Genomic DNA, 15,095 nt, shown 5'->3' with positions numbered 1-15,095 from the left:
ATGACAATCCTATTCCTTAAAACCTTGATTTACATAAATAAGGATAAATCTCTGCATGCGATAGTTCTTGCTGTGAGATGGCACAACACAGCAAATTAGTGGACCAAGGACTAAACTGTTGTTCCTCTGACGGGGAAGGGGAAAAAAAGGTTTTTAGTTTGCCACCTTGTTGTTAGTTTTCTAATAACAAAATAATCTATGATTTAGTATGTGTTTGGATACTCCATAATGAACCATGTGACAGCCAGGGAAACAGAAATGGCTAGGGTCTGAGGGCCAGATGATCACAGGTATTTAGGCAAGTAAAGATGCAGATTGGTGCCTACTGGGATGTTCAAAAGCACCTAAACAGGTTAGATGCCTAAATTCTATTGTAATCAATCTTTAAATAATAATAAAGAACATGCATGTTGTGTGTCATACTAGTACAATTGTACTGTACATATTTACAGCACAGATTATAGATTAGATATTGTAAAGGAGTCTGGAAGCATTGTCACCTAGATACATTTTCCAGTTTCTGAGGAAAATTAGATTGCCACGATACAGAGAAAATAAGACAAGCTAAGGACAAAGGTAAAATCCTAGCCTCACTGAAATCAACTGGAGTTTTGTGGTTGATTTCAATTGAGCCAGGATTTCATCCCAAAGGTCCTTTAAATCAATTGGACCACTAGAAGAGTAAGGCACTACCCAATTTCAGTCCATATATTGGATTCTGACCCCCTAGTATTTACTTAGTCCTTAATCTGGCAAAATCTTTCACCATCTCCAATAGGAGTTTTGACAGTACAAATTATGAATAAAGACAAACTAAGTTCTTTTCACGATATTACTGAATTCCATATTGATGTACAACATGTTAGTAGGAAATGAAAAACATTGTAAGTCTATATGGCAGATCATTAGCAGAGGAGAAGAACACTAAACTAGAAAATTCAAAAGCTCCCGCAAACCAAAGACAGCAGGAAACCACAACTAAATTGCTGTTATCCTAAAGAGCTAATGTTTTACAGCTATAAATATGGAGGAGAGAAGACTATAGCTGGGTTTAAAGAATTAATTAATAAATCCAATTACAATTACCAGGTGACACACAATATCCATATGGTGAATGAAACACATGTCATGCAGCTAATCTATGAGTCTCTGCAGCCCTGTGCTTCCTATAACAGATATCTGGGTAGTAAGGAAGTGGGGAGGACTGAAGAAGAAAACGGTAGTTAACTAGTACATTGTGGAATGGTCTTTTTTGTCCCACAAAAGCAAAAATCAAGAACTACTGCAAGAATCAAAACCAAATGTGAATTCAATGGACCACGTTATTTGAATAAAATTATGCACGTTCCCTTTTCCTTAGCCGCACTCTGTTCATTCCTCATGGTTACCTTATCTCTATGGCAGTGAAGGATCTCTCTATGGAGGAGGATTATCAAAGGGGCTGAATCCACCAGATTTAGGGCAGTTTTGTGTTGGAGGATCTGTGCAAATATACAGCAAAGGATACAATCTGACTCATAGTTTCTTATATTTCCTGGAATCCACACACTTTATACAAGAACGATAATTACTGTTTATGTCTGGCAAAAGTTATTCTATGGATTACATTCTAATTAGTTATGCAAGTTACCTTTAAGCAACCATTTGGACATAATAAATAATAATTTTGGACAAATGATAATGCCAGTGAGTGTTGCAAATGCTTTATATTTCAACACTTTGCAAGTCACCACACTTCAAACTTAATCTTCGATGACCGGGTAAGCATTTCTTCCATATAAATGTCATGTTTTTGTTATGCTATGATTGGTGAAGAGCAGTTTTGTAAGTCCTTTCCCTATAACCAATCCATTTTAGGATTTTACAGACTAATCCAGCTGTCCAGAATTTTATATCTGCAGAGAATCATGTGCTAAAGGTGCAAGGCTGCAGCTGGAGTCTATTCCCGACCCTGCCACTAACTTCCTGTGTGACTGTGGGCAAGTCACTCTGGAAAAATTTTCAAATGTAGGTGCCAAAAGGCAATCATTTAAACCCAGATTTAGGGACCTAAATAAATAACCTGATTTTCAGAAGGGCTGATCCCCAGAGATTCTGTTGGTTTAAGATAAATTATGATGCATTTATATCAGTGTAAAAGCAAAATTTGTCTTGCAGAGTTTACATAAAATGTTGTATGTGTCGTAACTTTCTGAAGCATTTCACATTACTACATAGAATCATAAACTTTTGTGAAACATATTATTTGCCAGATTTTGATGAGTAGGAAAATAAATTCTCTGCAATCTTTTTACTTTTTCTAAAACAAAGCATTTTGCATTAAAATAATACACACACTTTTCTTCTCAACCTCAGATGTCAGTAAATTTGTATATTTTTAAAAAGAGTATAAGATGAAAACAAAATATTTAAGTAAGAAAATCATATAAATGAAGGACTGGAAGGGACTTGACCAGGCTATCTAGTCCAGTCTTCTGCACTGAAGCAGGATTAAGTATTATCTAAATCAGCGGTTCTCAACATTTTTTTCCCAAGTACCAGTCGGGTCAGGTACAGTCGGGTCAAGTACCACTTGACCCGACTGTACCTGACCTGAGTGGTACTCGGTAAAAAAAGGGGGGGAACAATTTAGGCGGCGGTGGGGTTGCATGGGGGGAAGAATGCCCTCCGCCGAAACCCTGCCACCGTTTGCCCCTTTTCGGCGGCAGGATTTTGCGGCGGCGGCGGGGGGAAGGGGGAGGGAATTCGGCGGCAGCAAGGTTTCACGGCGGTGGCGGGGGGGGGGGGGGGATTTCGGCAGCAGATTCGGCAGCAAGGTACGGCTCGTGTACCACCCAGCCGTCTTCCACTTAACACCGGTGGTACACGTACCACCGGTTGAGAACCGTTGATCTAAATCATAAGGTGGTTGTCTAACCTGTTCTTAAAATCTTCTAGTGATGGGGTGTCAATCCATGATCTCTTCCACCATCCATTTTGCTATGATGCAGAGAGAACTTTCCCAGACCAGAAGAAGAGCTCTGGGTGACTTGAAAGCCTGTCTCTTTCACCAACAGAAGTTGGTCCAATAAAAAATGATACCTCACCCACCTTGTCTCTCTAATACCCTTGCAGTTAGGAAGTTTTTCCTAATGTCAAATTTAAATCTCCCTTGCTGCGACTTAAGCCCATTACTTCTTGTCCTGTCCTCAGTGCTAACAATTTATCACTCTCCTCATTATGACACCCTTCTACGTACTTCTACGTCCCTCCCCTCAGTCTTCTCTTTTTTAAGATTAAACAAATCCAACTTTTTCAATCTTTCCTTGTAGGTCATGTTTTCTAGACCTTTAATCTTTTTTTTTGCTCTTCTCTGGACTTTCTCCAATTTGTCCACTTCTGTCCCAAAGTGTGGTGCCCTGTACTTGACACAGTTCTCCAATTGGGACTTTATCAGTGCTGAGTAGAGTGGAAAATTATTTCTCGTGTCTTGCTTACAGAATGAAAGGTATTGTTGTATAACACAACTTCAGAGAAACAGTGAAGTAGAATTTGGAAGGGGAAAGCCACTAGATCATCCACTTTCATAATAAAGAATCTCATAGCAGAGGAGGGGGTCCAACATTCAAGTCTCTGCTAGAATAACTATTTAATTAATACAAAGTGGAACAGCTTCAGTGTGAGTGACCCACTCCAGACTGCCTGACAGCCTACCTGTGGTGGCATTCTCCTGAGAGGTGAGAGATTCAAATTCAACTCACTGTTCCAAATCAGGTAGATGGGGGGAACTGAACCTAGGTCTCCCCACCCCAGGTGAATGTCTTAACTTTGGAGCAGATGTTTATAAGGGAGAATACCAACACCTAAATATTGGGTTAAAGATATAGAGGTGCAAGGAGCACAGCACCAGTCATTTAATTAATCTAACATGAAAATGTTTCTTTGGCCCAAACCCTTTGGAAAATTTGTGTCAAATTCACAAATAGTTACAGATCGACCAAACTACATTTTTTAGCAGATAAACTATTTGTTGGAAAAACTTCGCCCACATCTTTTTAGTGGCATTTGTTAAACCTTGGAGAACCTACCTGGTAATATATTAAGGGTATCGCTTTCCAGAGTTAATGGAGACAGATTAGAGTATAATCCTCCTCTGAGTCAATCTCAATTGCAAAATGTATTGCAATAAATAGATGTTCACAATTCTTATATAGTGTACATTTCTTTTATAATAGAATAAGATCATTCGGTGATACCTTATTACATATTAATCAAATCTTTTTCTATCCATTGTCTGCTGTTGTTACCTAGACATCAAGGTTAAATTACACATTTACACTTGTGTATATCTGGATTAACTCCTCTGAAGTTATTCTAGTTATATCTTGGTGCAAAAGAGAGTCTAAGGTGGCCCAGATCACATACAAATAAAAAATCAGAGCACTCAATAAACCCCCTCTGAAGGCCTGATTCTGAACTCATACTGCTGTAAATCATGAGGAACTCCCCTGAAGTCAGGTGCGGAGATGCAGCAGCATGTTTCATTGCTCCAAGAAACTGAGCTGGTAGTTTTTACTCCTTGTAGTGTTGTAGAATAGCCACAGAAGTGGATTTCCTGAGAGGAAAATTGGAGATGAGGCTGCTTTCTCAATGGAAATTCTTTTTTTAAAAGCCTGTATCCCATTCTTCCCAAGACTTATGGGTAAGCAACTCAAGTATTATCCCCACCTCTGTTTATAGGTGGTTGCCCCACCCTGAGGCTAGACGTGTGTGTATAACTAGCAAGAAAGTCACCAAAATCTTCTGATGCAGTAAGAGCTTGAGAAAAGAGATGGTTGAACTCTATTAATTTGTTTTTTTTCCCAAGGCAGCTTTTCATTTCAACAATGAGCTCCACCTGTGAAGGACATACCAAATTTTGCCTTGACTTTTTCGAAGTACTGAACAAAGATCATTCATCTGAAAATATCATCTTTTCTCCTTTGAGTATCTCTGCTGCCCTGGGTATGGTCCTCCTTGGTGCCAGAGGTAATACTCAAACCCAGATACAAAAGGTAGGTATCAATAAGTCATTTGTTTTATACTTTTGTATTTGTAGAAAAATGGTAGACCACTCCAATGTGCAATGTCACCTGAGTTCCTGAAGTTTTTTCTTTTCTTGTAACTCAGTGTTTCCCTTTTCTATGGGTAATGTAGACTACACAAGTAGCAATTGCCCTAATTAAGGTCTCAAAGGCATTTCTATATTGAATAGAATGTAACTTTATGGAGTTGAAAAGGTGCCTGGCAGAAGCTGCAGGCTGGGAATATTACTGGAAACTGGAAATAACAAACTTGAGTACCATTATGCACTACTCATGTACATGATGACATTCACGTAGGGAACGATTTGCAGGATCAGGGCTTGAGGGAGAAATCTCTTGTTCGTGGACTGGAAATGTTAATATTTGTGAGACCGTGGTCTATGTTGCAGCTTCACTTACCCTCTGCCGAGACTGGTCTATTTTGGGATATTTCAGCTTCTTGGCAAATAGCACAATACCGGCAGAAGAGGTCATCTCAGATAAAACCCGGAGAAAATTTACTCAGTGTTTGCAATTTCCAGCCACTCACCTTCATTTTCCACATCCCCCCCAGTGACATTTTTTTATTCTGCAGTGTACCAAAGGAGAGATAAGCAGCCTAAATAGTTCTTTCAGAAATGTGTGTATCTCAGATTCATGGTCCCTTTTAGTTGCTTACTATAAACGTGCTGAGCATCAGACTTACTAATGCTAAATTGTGACTACTTTGGGTCATAGTTATGAAAAAATAAGTTGAACATCTAGTTTGGCAAAAGTATAAACCTATTTTGGATCCCATGTGCCTCTACGATTCACATTTTTCACTGGAAACTGATTTGAGTTGCTCAAGCTTGGATTGCACAGGAGTTAGTATTATTGGGAATCATGTGTCATCTGCCCTTGATTATATCAACTAATATTAATAGAACTTTCAGATATTTTGCTTTGAAGACTAGACATGTCACCCAATACAGTTAGCAGATGTAAAGGGATCTGCTTGTGAGAGGAATGCAATTTAAAAAAATGTAGATTCCAATGCTACTACCATTGATGTCAATGGCAAAACTCCTATACATTTAAATATGGGCAGGATCTAATTCTATATTTGACAAACAAACACTGCATTTTTTAGAATTAAACATAGCAAACTATGAAAACATTTCCATTGGTCTTCAGATTGTTCCTTAAATTTAGGTTTTATAAAAAATAAACTTTTATCCAAGTCCCAATCCTGTGAGAGAATCCACTATTGCAGATCACTGCACACCTGCAGAACCCTATGTATAGCCCCTATGGCAGCATAATGTAAAAGGTCTAACAGATTGACTATTATGGGCAGAAATAGAAAATCAGTTCCACAATCATAAAAATATAGCTCTCCCTTCTACTGATTTTAAGTAACATTCAACAAACGTCTTGCTAATTTTGATGTCAATGGATGCACTGGGGCATCCAGTGATAAAAGCTGAGAACACCTGCCTTTTGAAAGCCTGATATCCATCGCCCATAGAAAGGACAGTAGGTAAAACAGACAACTGAATTTTCTGTGACAAGTTCAGTTTCACACATCATCAAAAGTAAATCAATATAGTGTATGACTGTTGCAGTGTTCCATTTCCACTTCAGGTGCTTCATTTCCTTGAAAAAGAAGAAAATGAAAATCCAGTAACACGAGGCTCTTCTGAAGCAAATGTAAGTGATGATAATTTAGAGCAGCTGCAGAGTACCTCTTCCTCCCCATCTGCGAGTATCTTAGAACAGATGTTGGAATTGGACAAACTACGGGGGGAATATGAATCTCTATTCAAAAATGGCACATTTGAATTATAACATAAAAATAGGGGAGGAAATGCTGTGATGGTGGGTGACAGAATGTAGAGGGAGAAGGATAAAAAAGATATAGAAGAGAACAAGGAGTAAGGGTTAGGTTTTTTTTTTATTAAAATGTTGTACAATTATATGCTTGATTTGTGGATGCAATAATCTCAACTGCATTCACCAGTGATCAGTTCAGTTTGCACCTTTCCATATCATTGAGCTCCTATCATGATCGCGAGCGCATTTGCATGTATCAATCAGACAAAGGGAAAGCATTTCCAGCTGTACTACCCTGAAAGCTTTTCATTGTTCAACAAATTTGCACATGTGCTACTCAATAAGTAACAAGTGGCATAGCCCAAAAGCCATGAATTACTTAGCCCTTAGAATAGGGCTTTTGTGCCATAGATCTCCAGATTCTCAGGAACAAGAAAAAAATCAGAGAAGGCAAAGCTAGTTAAATTATTGAATCTGAATGGTATAATAATGGTATAATATACAAACAAAGACTCTCAGCCTTCTTCAATCAGAAATAAACTACAGCAACTTTTTGTTATTTGAAGGTTCCTGATGATCAATGCGATGTACCTGGAGGGATCCATTCCCAGTTTTATGACATCTTCTCAGCAATCAACAAACCCACCAGTTCTTATGAGCTGGCTATTGCCAATAGACTGTATGGAGAAAAGACATTCAATTTTATTCAGGTAAATTGCATTGGGTTTCACTTTAATGGCCTGTGATATTGTAGGACCGATAGAGATGAACATGGGCTTAGTTCAGCTGAGGTCCCATTTCTTGCTGACTTGGATGGGACTTGTGTAAACTTAGACAAGGGATGGAGTTGATCCCATGGATGTATCAAATAGTATGGCAGCCAATCATCTTAAAATAAACCCATCCGATTCCAGAATGGAATATTTAAGATAACTTCAGTCTAAAGCTTTAGTTACATCTCCTGCTCATTTCCCCCCTGGTCGCAGAGCACTGGAACCTAAGTGTAATTAGGTATGTTGAACAGCATTGAAAGCATAATTTCTAAGTGTTTACTAATACTGTTTATTTTGGTAGTGCCTATAGGCCAGGGTCTCATTGGGCTAAACACTGTCCAAAAATATAAAAAAGAGACAATATTATTTATGCCTTGTCCTCAAATGCTGTTTTATACAGAACATTACTCTTACCTCTGTTTGTCTTCAGCTTTGTAACTATTACTTATATAATTACTTTAGTACATCAACAGCAAAATAAAGTTTAGAGAGTTTCCATAGCCAAAAAAGTAACTGTTTAATTGTGGCACCAGATTCCTCAGATATATATGTTTAGAGTAGTATCTGCTTATTTCACTGACAAAATTAAGATTTTAATGCTTTTTACTCTTCTTAGCACTCTAGAAGCAACACAGTGATGAGAGAGTGAGCTAGAATTATTCTGGCTCATGCATCTTGAATCCAATTGCTAACTATGTTCTGGGGTGAATTATTCCTCTACAAAATTCCAAGCTATGTTTTTAACCAATTCATTTCACGTTATTTACGAGGCCTCCCCATTTGATTTGCGTGAAATTTCATAGGCCCAACAACTGTTCACAAGTCAGCTTTCAAAATCAACTTCGAGTTTGAAATGTCATGCGGAAGTACCACTCCAGTCATCTTTAGTTAGAAACATTAAAGGAGAGTGCTTCCAAGATATTCAATAATTACATATAACTATATAGTCACAGACACGCTAGGTTAGAGAGGGACAGTAGTGGACAGAGACTTATATACATGGTTCTACTCCCAGCATAAATTCAGGTAGAACTGACAGAAAGATTTGTAGTGGGTCTTGTTCCACCACTTTCTCCTGTTCTGCAGTCCACTGTAGTAAAATTGAAGACCTAAGCATTGGCAGCTGCAAGAGAGGGCAGCATCTATCAGATCTTTCCACTGAATGGGAGTCGGAAGTGGCCTACATAAGAATAGTCCCCGAATCATGTAGGGCATGACCAGGCATTTAAGGACCATGAGAGGACCTGCAACAATCAGATATTCTGGTTACTCAAGAGTGACCAAGGTCCACCTTCCTTTGTGTAACCAGAACCCGATGTTCTGTAAATGCCTGCTCAGGTGGCTGGGTTGCCAGGGGGATACATGCATCTGTGTTTATTGCATCTAAAAACAGACAGTAAATCAGCCTTACATAATAAGATCACATGTAAAAGCAGACAGTAAACCAGCCTCACTGCAGCAAAACTACTTAAATCTGCTGAGTATTCCTTACTATTTGTACAATAGTACAACCTAGGGGTCTGAAGCCAGTTCACGGCCGTGTTGTACTAGAATGCTGTAGAAACATAGTAAAAGATGGTCCTTGCCCCAAAGCTTACAATATAAATAGACAAGACAGATAGAGAGAGAGAGGAGACAAGTAGTATCTCTATCCGTATTTTATGGATGGGGAAGAAAGACAAAGATTAAAGGACTCTCTCAGGGTCGCACAATGAGTCAGTGGCAGAGTCATTTATCAGCTGGAGGAACCTCAAAAAGGTTCAGTGTTTGACAGTTTTATGCAAACTCTCCAAACCTATGTGGTCCTCTATCTCTACACTCTACTCAACTGGTCCACTTCATTCTGCTAGATCACACTGTCTCTAGGATGTACAAACACACTTTTTGCAGCTTTGCAGAACTAAAAAACAGGTACATTTTATTTTATTTGGAAGGCAGGCTAAAAAGAGACCTATTTTCTGATGTATTATTCTGGCATTATCTTTTATTGTACAGAAATACCTATCCTGCATACAAAAGTTATACCAGGCAGAATTGAAACCAGCTGATTTTCTGAATGCTGCCGAGGAAACCAGACAGCAGATAAATTTATGGGTTGAATCCTTTACAAAGGGTAAGGACAAGTCAGCCATTGGCTGCTATTTCTTGATATTTTATAAAACAACGAGGAGCGTAAAGTCTACAACGTGCTTAAAAAGCTGGAGGAGAAAAAGGTTTCCTCATAACTGGAGCACACCCAGTATGGAGCTGCAGTGTCAGATCTCCACAATTTGATGATCTCAGTGACCCAAAGCTAGATCATTAATTCCCATAGACAAAACATATTTGAGGAAATCAGAGTAGCCAGCAAACTCTGGACCTAGTGCAACACCCACTGAAATCAATTGGAATTCTTCTCACAATTTCAGTGCTTGCTGGATGAGACCACCTGTGTGGCTGACCACATGGAGTTTAAGGAAATATCAAATGAGAGGCAAAAGATATTGGGGCAAGGAGTGGGGGGGTAAGTGGGACCTTCTAAAGGTATCTTGATTTATGAACACATAGATAAAGTGAATGACAGCGTCTTACTTAAAATTTGACCTGGAGCCAAGATGAGTCAGTAGAAGCAAAGAATAAAATAGCCATTTTGGGAGATGACATCTATTCTCCATTGAGGCACGTCAGTAGGTCAGTGGGGAATAGTTATAGGAATGCTGCTCGTGTTGCACTTGTTCTTTGAATAAAGGACTTCAGCATCTCAGGACTGTCAGTCTAACATCTTTCATGTGTCACATATATATTTTCTTACACACATGTACATGCATGCACTGTGCATCAATTTTATTACAACAGACAGAATTAGAGTTACCAATCTGCCAAAACAAAATAATTTGCCTCCATTTCTTTAAGGTAAGATCAAGGATCTCTTTCCTCGGGACACTCTTTCTGCCAGTACTAAGTTAGCCCTCATGAATGCTGTTTACTTCAAAGGACAATGGGCAGAAAAATTTGAGGAAAAAAACACCAAGGAAAGAGCTTTTCACATTAACAAGGTAGATGACAGAAACACATGTATCACATCATTGCTTCTATTATTTTACATGGTCGGCGGACAACAGGGAGCTACCATGGGATATGGCCCCTTACCTCTAGGCCTCCATTATGGCCTAGGGACCAGCCCTGGGGGTGGAGAGGGAGCTGTTTTCCAAAGTTTCTGCTAGTAAAATGCATCATGCCTGACAGAGGTACAATACCTGACAAAGCAACCTGGGGAAGTCAGTTTATAAAAGGCCCCCCTCTGTGGACTGTTAGCTCTTCTGGCAGGAATGGAAGAGTTCAGGGCATAACCCTGCTTTCTCCCCATCCAGTTTTGGGGTTGCTGGTGCAGTTAGGATCACTACCCTTGTAAAGTTTTTACTTAGGTGAGCAGAGGCCTAGGTAAGGCTTCTTGTGCCTTCCCCCACTTCTTACCTAATTTGGAGCAGTCCACAGCCTGGCTTCTAATCATTTTCTACATAGAGCCTTAACTGGTTTGCTTTGTTTTCAGACCTACAAGTTGTCCTGCTGCCAAGTTTACGGTGACAGCCACCAAGAGATCCATTTAGTCTGTGTTCAGTTTCCACATTTGGCTACCAGATTCGTTTCCCTCCTCTTTTCTCTCTTGAAGTTTGAATATTGAAAGTGGGGTTTTTTTGTAGGTTACTGTAGGATGCGTGGCTGTCCCTCCCGGGCAGTCTCGGAGGGAGGCCACACCCACTCCCTACCCTACTCTGGCAGGGGTTGACCCAGCTCGGGGCAGGGGAACAATCTCCGAGCTCAGGCTGGGCAGCCCAACGGCGATAGCCCAAGTTCCCACGGGCTGTAAATAGTTCAGAGGCCCGAGACGGGGCAGCAAATAGTTCAGAGGCCCCAGGCGGGGCCGCACACCATTCAGAGGCCACCGGGGTGGTCGGGGAAGGGGGAGGGGGATGCAGGCCCACCCGACTCCACTGCGTCCCAGCCCAGGTCCCTAGCCGTTGCAGAGGGGTATGCCACAGAGTCAGCAGGGTTCCAACCACAACACGCTGACTCACTGTCCGGTTCCCCAATCCCCAGACCGTGTGGCCCCTCCTCTGGGTTACTTCCTTCCCCGTCACTTGGGTACCTGGTGTGCTGCCGTCCAGTCGCCCTTGTCAGGGAAGGCATCCAGGGGCAGGTTGTAGAACCCCTTGATATCGTCAGGGGGCGGTAGGTCGGGCAGCTCTTCGGGGAGGTTGGTGGGGGGCAGTTTCTCCAGGTCCAGCCCTGTCAGGGCCCGTGCCTCGTCGCTGTCCTCTGGCAACTCCAAGGGCAGCTTCTCCAAGTCTGGCCCTGGGGTGGCCGCCACCTCCTCCTCGTCTGCGTCCGGTAGTTCCTCCAGGTCCTGGCCCCTCTGGATCGCCGGGTCCGGCGGGGTGGTCGGATCCGGGGGTACCTCTGGATCCCAGGCCAAACACTGCTCATTTGCTGGCACCCGGAACCAGGCCAAGGTCCGCTTACCCACGTACCAGGTCCCGGTCTGCTCACCCGGCTACCAGGCCGCAGGCAGCTCTGGAGGGTGGGGAGGGACATCCTTCCTCTCTGGGAGCTGACCGCCGACTGAGCTCCTGGGCCTCTCTTTTATACTTCCTGTCCCACCTCCTCGCTTCCGGGCAGGTGGACAGGCAGTCTCTGGCTCCGCCTCCACAGGCCTGGCCTGTTTCTCCCTGTCAGTCCTGAAGGGAGGCCACACCCACTCACTACAGTTACATTCTGTACATTGTCCCCATGGTACTCCGCCCTCTCCTAGGTTCTTTGTTTGGGCCATGAATCTAGTTAGACAGCTTTGTATTTGCTTCGATTCAGTTTCACCTTCTGCAGGGAAAAATCAGTGTACTTAAAGGAAAATTGTTTCTGGTGGAGCTTTGTTCCATGAAATTTTTTGCATGTTTCTATTGCTTTTTGGTTTTGTAAATTTCTGGGCTAATTAGATCTGAGAACATGCTTTTATACTGAGATTTAAACTAAATGGAAGATTGAAGACATAGTTTTAATAGCCCCAGCATGGTTCTCAAGTCGGATAACCAAACTGAGGCACATAATACCAGTGGCAATTTCTGAAAGTGTTGGTCCCAGGGAATCGCATTCACTCTTCTTCTAAACCTTCTATTCTTCTTGGGGTGCGTGTACCTGAGGGCAGGCACAGGGAGATAATAAATGGTGTCTCAGTTTAAAGGGGCAGGGGAGAAGCAGCATGGCAGAACCCCGGATCATAGGGATGGGCTTTAAGGCTTCCCCATTCCTCTTCATCCTCCAATACCTCACTGACTCACTGTATTTAGCTGAGGTTAGTCCTGCTTTGAGCAGCGGGTTGGACTAGATGACCTCCTGAGGTCCCTTCCAACTCTATGATTCTATGACCCCTTTCCCTGGAAGCAAAGATAAATAAACTTTTGTGAGCTGTTTGAAAAGGTTCAAGAGGGCTTTATCCCCTTACTTGGAAGGTGATAATCTGGCCCTGAACAATCACTATAGCATTTTGGTCCAAGTGAAGATTTAATAAACAGAAAAATGACAGGAGAACATGATGTATGTATCTCATTTTGATACTACTTGCCATTACTTTCAGACTACAAGCGTACCCGTGCAGATGATGTACCATGTGGGCAAGTATAGAATGGCTACAATAGAGGAGCATCGTTGTCAGGTGCTTGAACTCCCATACAAAGGTGGTGACCTGAGTATGTACATACTGCTGCCAAACAACTACGATGGTCTAACACAGGTAAAGATACCTATGATGAAATGGTAATCTTAGAACCAGAATATGAACATGGCAGTGACTGAACATTACAGTCATTACATTTACATTGATTATAGAATCTTATTTTCTTTTTCTTCCCAACACTGGACAAACACTTATTTGGAAATCTTTAGGGTACAGGTACATGGAGATATAAACCCTGTGGGCCAAGGGGCTAAAAATTGCTCTGTAGGCATTGAGGCTCAGGCTGCAGCCCGAGCTTTAGGACCCTGGAAGGGTCCCAGCCTGGGCCTCAACATCTACACAGCAATTTTTCAGCCCTGGAACCTCAGCCCCGTGATCCTGAGTCAGCTGATGTGGGCCAGCCATACGTTTTTTATCCCTCTGTAGACATACCCTTAGTGAACTGCATGCCGCTGACCCCAGTAGCACTGTAAGAATCATGCCTGAACACGATTACCACAGTGTGAATGAAAATCACTTTTCCCACCTTCTCACTCAGTTCGGCATCTTGATGATTCTGATTCCCATGTATCTTTATTCCTGTAGCTGGAAAAGGAACTTACCTATGAGAAATTAACAACTTGGCTCAGCCCCCATCATTTGAAAGAAGACGAAGTGGAGGTGTCACTCCCTCGGTTCAAAATCGAGACAACTGCTGAACTCATCAAATATTTACAGGCTTTGGGAGTGACCGATGTGTTTCGCCCTCAAGAATCAGATTTATCTGGAACAGCAAAAGCAGATGGCCTGTTTGTGAGTGCGGGTATCCATAAGGCTTATATAGAGGTCAATGAAGAGGGCACCGAGGCAGCCGCTGCAACTGGAATTAGCATAGGTGAAAGCGCAAGTATACCTGTACAGTTTGTGGCTGATCACCCTTTCCTCTTCTTTATCAGACACCAACAAACCAAATGCATTCTCTTCTATGGTAGATTCTCTTCCCCTTAAAGAAAAATCTCTAATTAACATGAGAAAGATCCCGGGTCATGGAAACATGATTCGGAAAATACATCAGAAATGTTTCTTCTCTTCATTTTTCTCTTTTCCTTCCACTGTATCTAGTTAGTGATTCTGTAGTTATCACTGAAAATGCACACTGTACTCATGGCAGGACTGTAATATTAGCACTAGCATTACAGTCCTACCCTGTCAGCTGTTTCCTTCCCACACAAACTTGTTTCTCTTTCCTACTTAAAGGAAGTCCCTCTCTCTCAGCACCTGAGGAAGGGCACCTCTGTCAAGTCTCACATCACTAGGAACCTCCTTGAACCAAACTTTGATAATTAGTAGTGAAGTAAAGAGCTATGAATTTTATTAATCATCCTGAACTGAATGGGTATCGATACACATATTGACCAAACTCTTGCAGTGGAAAATCTGGTCCAGAGTTGTAGCAATGTAGCAGGTGAATTATCAGGTTCATTGTTCTCACAGTTATTTTTATTGCTCTTCTGCCATCTTTACTACTCCTGGAGGAATTCTGAGCCAACAACTTAAAAATTCTGAACAAAATATTTTAAAATATAAAGAATTTTGCAGAATTTTATGTATGAAAACACCACAAAATAATGATGCCAGTTTGAATAATTTTGGTAATTTATTTCAAAATACCTGTCCTCAAGTATATCTGTAACAAAACAGACAACAAAAAAGAATCAGGAAATGATTTTTGAGTAATAAATTCCTTACTAGGCATATTAATATGGAACTTATAATAAT

The 15,095-nt window shown here is 41.3% G+C and overlaps 1 pseudogene; it reads left to right on the top strand.

The window, feature by feature from the left end:
* Positions 1-4,865: 4,865 nt before the first annotated feature.
* Positions 4,866-14,324, top strand: LOC137142102 (serpin B4-like; annotated as a pseudogene).
* Positions 14,325-15,095: the final 771 nt, after the last annotated feature.

Source organism: Emydura macquarii, unplaced genomic scaffold, assembly GCF_026122565.2.
Source record: "Emydura macquarii macquarii isolate MOO-44397 ecotype Brisbane River unplaced genomic scaffold, CSIRO-AGI_Emac_v2 contig_3141, whole genome shotgun sequence".
In the NCBI taxonomy this organism is placed as follows: Eukaryota; Metazoa; Chordata; order Testudines; family Chelidae; genus Emydura; species Emydura macquarii.
The sequence above is the reverse complement of the archived record's forward strand: the minus strand, read 5'-3'. Positions and strand labels throughout refer to the sequence as shown.